The 7331-nt window shown below is 36.4% G+C and overlaps 1 long non-coding RNA gene across 1 annotated transcript; it reads right to left on the bottom strand.

Moving 5' to 3' along the window:
* Window positions 1-1036: 1036 nt before the first annotated feature.
* LOC113830329 (uncharacterized) lies at window positions 1037-3655 on the bottom strand. The gene is made up of 3 exons (XR_003477956.2): window positions 3079-3655; window positions 2107-2297; window positions 1037-1772 (listed from the first exon to the last, which is right to left on the bottom strand). It is a non-coding gene; the product is annotated as an uncharacterized lncRNA (long non-coding RNA).
* Between the last annotated feature and the right edge of the window lie 3676 nt (window positions 3656-7331).

Genomic DNA, 7331 nt, shown 5'->3' on the forward strand with positions numbered 1-7331 from the left:
ATGGAAAACGATTTCTTTTAAGGGACACCATAGCATGATAATGTTAGCCCTTGTCGATGCTCATTACAGATTCCTGTATGTTGATGTGGGAGCTCAGGGACGATCAAGTGATGCAGGTGTGTGGGAACGATGTAAATTAAGAGAATATTTAGAAAAGGAAATGCTGCAAGTTCCCCCACCTGATACATTACCATATGCAGATAATAAAGTTCCATATGTAATTGTTGGTGATGATGCCTTTCCCCTTAAAAGGTATCTAATGAAACCCTATCCCGGCCAGAACTTGAGTACAGAACAAAGAATGTACAACTACAGAGTGTCACGAGCATGCCGTGTATCAGAGAATGCCTTTGGTATTATTGTTGCTACATTTCGGGTTTTTCAACAGCCAATTCATTCAAGCCCAACAAACACCCAGAAAATTATTTTAGCAGCAGTGGTTCTCCATAATTTTTTGAGACCTAATACTAGGCAGCCAATGCAACAGGAGCTTGGCAATAATAGTAATGGTTTACAGACCTTAGGAATTCAGAGGCTTGCAAATGTAGGAAGAAGACCTGCCAATGATGTCTTGGAGATAAATACTTTCAAAGACTACTTCAGTGGCAGAGGTAGAGTTTCTTGGCAGGACGATTCTGCCCTCTTGCACTAAACCAAATTGTATTGGTCTTCTGATGTGATATTTCAGTTTTGTTTGCATGTAGTTCCCTTTTATAGTCATAATGTTTATAAATTATATGGTGCACATTTAAATGCGTACATAAATATATCATTGATGTTTATATTTAATACTGTTCATTTTTAGAAATAAATTGAAATAACTAAATTGGTTTCTCATTCAACCCATTACCAGGTAACCAAGAAATATGTTTTTCAAATAACAATCAAATGATGTTACTGACTACAAATAACTTTCTCATTAAATGTGGCAGTTCTTAAGTAATAAATATATGCCCTTATACAAAAATGGAAAAAGAAAAAATACATATATGTATGTTTTTATTATAGAAAATAATAGAATCTAGTGTATCTCCAAATAAAATATATAACATTAATATCCTTATAACCTAAACTTATATTAATATCCTTACCCTAAACTTACATTAATATTCTTACAACCTAAACTTACTGAATAAATAAACTATATAAAAATATATAACTGTTATGTGAAAAAAAACACAATCTACTGACAAGATAAGAAATCACAGTAATAAATTCATGACTATATACAAACCATTACTAAATGACAGCTATACAAATTGTTTAACTCTTACATGACTACCATCTATGGCAGATTTTGATTATTAGTGTTCCTACGCGTTTCTTTAGACTTTTTTAGAGTTCTTGCCACAAGTTCAATAACTTCCACAGAGAACTCCAACTTCAAGTCCTCATCAGAGGCAAGGTGATTCATCAGTGACATCACAGCCTCAGTAGCCATGTCAAAGCGGACAGGCAGCCTTGACTGTTCAGCCCATGTATTTTCCATTTTATCAATAGCCTTTGCCATCATTTCATCAAGAGGATCACTGCTCATGTTCCTCTTTCTCCCTTTTTTTCACTGGAGGGTTTCCTGCATAACTGGTAGAAGGAATAGGTGTTATCATAATGTCTCCAGTTATATCAGGCTCAGGGGAAGGAGTTGATCCAGAGGTCAGACGGGAAGGAGTTGATTTGGATGAAGTCGTGATTGGTGAAATTGTAGTTTCACAATCATTGGCAAGATCCTCGATTCCTTCCTCGTATACCACCACTTCCTGACTTTGTGTATTCTGAAAATAAATAAAAATCACTTAAATTTTTGTATTCCCAAATGTTAGAATGATTCAAACAAATAATGAGTTATGTTTCATCTGACACTTCTTTTACAAGAAAGCATTTGGAAAAGACAATTTTTGATATTTGCCTAGTGTTTCTTAGCTAAACATATTTTGTGTGTATTAATAATGAGCATTTTCAATAAGTTATTCTTCATCTGACATTCCTTTTAAAAGTAAATGCAATTTTTAATATTTCCACAGTTTCTTAACTACATATATTTTATATTTATTAATTATAAGTACCAATGATAACTTTAACAGTTTAAAAACATTCACTTGTGCTTACCAAGTCATCTGGGTGTATGAAACTCGACTCAGTAGGGCAGTTATCATACACTGACTGCAGAAAGGAACATGAGCTGAAAAGCTCTCACTTCTGCGGAGTTTGAGCCCCAGAGCCACTCGGAGTGTTTTTGATTTTACGTGGTATTTTCTGATACTGACCCCGGAGAAACTGGAACTTGTTCATAACATCACCTGTAAATGATTCAGGAATTATTCATTTAAAAATACCAAAGGAATTTTGTAGTGTAGATGACACATTCATTAATAACTAGTACTTTGAGAATAATATCCAGTCTAAAGCCTAGCCTAGGTCATTCTGAATCTTATTGTGAATATGTATTTTCTTGGGGGACCTCCAAAAACTGATAAATTATACAAATGAAAGAATGTATACTAATATTATGAGTCAATTGCCATAATGAAGGTTGTAATTTTGACAATCAAAGACTAAGCAAAGAGGAATAAAAATTCCTTCCTAACAGCCACAAACTCACAATTAAAAATTAAAAGCTAGTGTTTGACCTTTACATATAATTAATGGTTATTCAGAAAATTTGTTTTAGAGCATATCCTTGTTTACAAAGTGTTACGTTATGCCCAAATATATTTTTTGGGTGAGTTTATGAATCATTACAATGTATTTTTTGGTGAAATATAAGTATAAGGTAAATTAAAAATACATGAGAAAAGATTAACTTTCTTCAGGGAAGGAAATATAGTCTAAAATAAATCAATTCCCTGATAAATATTTTATTGATACTTTTAATGATCATATATATTACTGAATTGAGAAGAATCATGTCAGCTGCCTTTGAATTTTGCTCATTTTGCCAAATTTCTCTGTAAGGTAGCCTACACAGCTTATACATGTATCACACAATCTTTGAAAACAGCCTCACAAAAGCAACTTATAACTTAGTCCTAAATGAATTACAAAATATACAAGAATTATAACTTCAAATTATTATATTACCCGTAGTCAGTCCAAGAAGCTGTGGATACTCCGACATCAGTTCTAAAGATATTTTGTCAAAGAGAGTCCGTTTCATGTTCTTTTTGTGGTAAAATGGATGCTTGATATATCAAAGCACTTCTTCCTTTCGAACCTTTTCAAGGAGGGCGAAAATTGCTTCAGAATTCCACATTTTGAATGTTCACGGGATCTGCGATTTCAACTTGAAGATGGCGCCTACGCGTTTGTTTATACTCGTCAGTCAAATGAGAATCCATGGTCAATGCTTTTGTTTTAATTTATTCGTACTTTAACTTATATTCAAATGTTAATAATGATGTAAAACTAAATATGAATAACTCTGAATAATTTGAAATACATAATAATATTTACACTGTGAAATGAAAAGAAATGTATACCATGCATACTATAGCTTCTCAACGTGTGCAATTTTCCCAATCGTCCAACGATGGACGAGTGGGTTTCCATCGCATCGATCGTGTGGGCGTATGTCCAGTGAAATGAGTCCATGCGTGGGCAAATTCCATTCCAAATCGCTGGATTTCACGAATCTATGGGTAGTCTGACCGTACCTTTAGCCCAGCCCCATTTTAACAAGCTGGGTGTGTGTGTATATATGCATATAAATATGTATATATATATACATATATATATATATATATATATATATATATATATATATATATATATATATATATATATATATATATATATATATTATATATATATGTATAATATTATATATATATATTATATATAATATATATATATATATATATATTATATATATTATATATATATATATTATATATATATGTATATATATTATGTATATATATATATATATGTGTGTGTGTGTGTGTGTGTGTGTGTGTGTGTGTGTGTGTGTGTGTGTGTGTGTGTGTGTATATGTATATATATATATATATATATATATATATATATATATATATATATATATATATATATATATATATATATATATGTATATATATATATATATATGTCATATTATATATATAAATATATATATATATATATATATATATATATATATATATATATATACATATATATATATATGTCATATTATATATATACATATATGTGTATATATATACATATGAATGTCAACACACTTGAATAATCCGCGCTTTCCCGCCTCACATGACCTGTCAAAATGGTGCAGAACTATGGCGTCACCCGAGTGGCGCCATAGCTAGCCAATCAGGACACAAAAATTGTTTCCAATTGTGGATTGTTTTTCATTTTTTATTCATCATAATTATCAGTATGAGGAGTGCAACAAAAAATCCACACTTTTGTTTGAGCATGCGAATCTTTTTTCATTATAATGAAGCTTAGAAAACAAACAGGAAAAAATCATATTTTGTTAAGTGTTACTACAGAGCTCAATGGGGATGACGCTCCCTCCCTTCTAGATTCCTTGGGCGGGCCGAGGCGGACAAAGTGACTAATCGTGGTAACTTGCTACGTGCTACGAGATTGATTGGAAGGACTCTTCTAACTCGAGTAGTGTGCGGGTGCAAGTTACTGCTACTATGCGTCTTTGTGTGGTTTCCATATCTGGTACATCCCTGAAGGTGTGGTCTGATGAGTTGAGTGGATGGCTCACCACTGCCTGACAATGAATGCACTCTTTCGGTACTCGTTCGCCAATCTCCCAGTTACAAGGGTATCCTAGTCGTAGCCTGTTTATGATAACTGCATCTTTTCTTGATACTGAACGGGATATGGTGATGTTGTTGTATTCAGTGGCAGTTTTATACCAGTTAGCCGTAGTAGCTCCAGCTTGAACCCAGACTTGGTGTTGGACTAGTGCTTTGTGAGTGGCTATAATATTGGCTTTATTTTTAATCTGGCTGATGCTTGGTTTGATTAGCTGGATGTGAGTTTGATGTAGGCTGTTTTTGGCTGCAACGTCGACTAGGTCGACGGCCATTGCTTCTAATCTGATGTGACTAGGAATCCACATTAATCGGACCGTCTTGAACTGCTGTGTCAACTGTTGTAACTTGAACAAAGAGGATATAACTAAATACACGTGTAAGTGAGCCTGTTTTTGTAAAGTTTGTATAGCAGAGAGGGAGTTCAGCTTGGAGAATGGAGGAATCGTTGCTGCCTCGATGCCTGTACATGGTCGTTGCAAAGAAATGCACCTCCAGCTCTGCCTGACTCTGGATCTACAGACCCATTAGTGTAGATGACAGCCGTGTCTCTGTCATTCTCAATTGAAAAAATGGTCTCTCATAGTTTCTGGAGGTCAGTCGGAGAGCAGTTTACCTTAGCTCTCGGGAGACTGTTGGTGAGGAAGGCTGTGAGTGATGGTTCCCAGGGATTGGGTTCTTCATACCCATGATGTGGTGCATCGATGCCACGGGACATTAGAGCCAGAGGGAGGATCATGGAGTTGATGCATTGATGGACTTCATGATGCCAGGGAAGGACGCGGCGATGAGGGGCTTGAGGGATGGCTAGGATTCCTCGTAGAGAATCTTACACACATGACCTGTTACAATCTGCTGAATTCTTGTTTGTAGGGGAATTGACTTGGCCTCCAGACGCAGGTTTACGAGGCATGTCCACCTAGGTGCACCGAGGATGACACACATGCACCTGTTTTGGAACTGTAGTCTATGAGCGACCAGATGGCATGTACATAGAAGGATCTTAGGACATGGAAGCCAGCGCCTAGTCTTGTTGTGGTGAGACGTCGTAAGACTTTAATTCTAGCTTTGGTAATGTCCAAAAGGTTTTTTAGTTGTGAGGAGGAATCATTCTGACGACATTTGTGAGAAGTGACCTATTCTATCTTATTGGTTTCTATGTACAAGTGGTGGTTAGGAATGCAGCGTCTGATTTGGAGAGCCCTCATCTTGTCTGAGTTTAGCTTAAGTCCTAGGGTGTGACACACTGGTTATTAGGTCAAGAGCTTGCTGAGCATGTGGAAATCGAGATGCGCCAGTGGCGATCAACTAGAGGTTGTCAGCATAGGCGAACAGGTGTGGCAGTAGGTAGCTGTATGGAAAGGAGTTCTGCTATCAGGAGATTTAACAAGAAGGGACTTAAATCCCTCCATGGGGGGGGGGGGTTCCATTTCCAAAACCGTAAAATCTTACGATGGAGAAGGTAGTCATTAGTCCAGGAGAGTATCTTGCCGGAGTCACCTCAGGAGGCAAGGATTTGTATAATGACTTTTCGTCTCGCAAGTTCGAAGGCCTTCTCTAGGTCTAGGAAGACTGCAAGTCCATCTTTTCCATCAAGGGTGCTGTGGATGGTGCTAAGATTATCTTAAGTTCCAAGTCCCTTGCAGTAAGCATAGATATGCCCCGACGCCTGGTCGATGGCGCTTCGTACCAAGTGGGAAAGTGGCCAGCCTTGGTCGTACTAGCTGGCGCTCCCCAATACGAAGAGAAGGGGGTGAAGAAGGCGCCGTAGATGGTCTCGCTCCCGGACCGCCGACGAGAAGGCAGTATGGCAATGGATTTGCATCCGCCATAGACTGGTGTTAATCATCTCTTTAAGGAGCTTTTGTGTGTGGGTGTGAGTGCCCCACAGGTATGGCTGGTTGCTAGAGATCGACAGGGGGAGCCGGGGGCGGGATTCACTAACATACGATCGTAACGCATTTGCCAGCGGTCATTTACCATTGCATATACCAGTAATGGCAACTTGGGATTCACGAAGAAATGGTAATTTGGATATGCTGAGTTCAATCGTAAATCGACTCATTCTAATGATAGCCAACAGAGGGCTCTAGTAAAGTAATTCCACCAATCAGCGAGCGCCATACATAATTTTTTAGGTTCCTTCGGCCAATCACATATGTAAACAGAACTATACACAGCAAGATTTTTAAAATGATCTTCAAAGCTAAAGTATTATTCAAGTACATGTAGAAAAAATGAATGAATTTATTTGATCATATCCATCATATGGGATATATTTTTACTGTATAGATAGGAGCCAATACAAACACTTATTAATATTATATCAATAAATATTATTATTAATATATTATGAATATTAGTCCAAACAGTTTTTATTGATTGATTATTTTTCATCATTGTTTAACAAAGAACCGGATCAAAATTTTTAGTAATCGCTATCTGTTGTCAAAGGAAATATTTAAAGCTTATTCTTGCCCATGCACTTTGGAGTTTATTGTCAAAATGCCGACAGACAGAAATTGCTATACTCGTTTAGCGTTGATATTGCCAGTTTATATATCA

The sequence above is a fragment of the Penaeus vannamei genome, chromosome 25 (assembly GCF_042767895.1).
Source record: "Penaeus vannamei isolate JL-2024 chromosome 25, ASM4276789v1, whole genome shotgun sequence".
In the NCBI taxonomy this organism is placed as follows: Eukaryota; Metazoa; Arthropoda; class Malacostraca; order Decapoda; family Penaeidae; genus Penaeus; species Penaeus vannamei.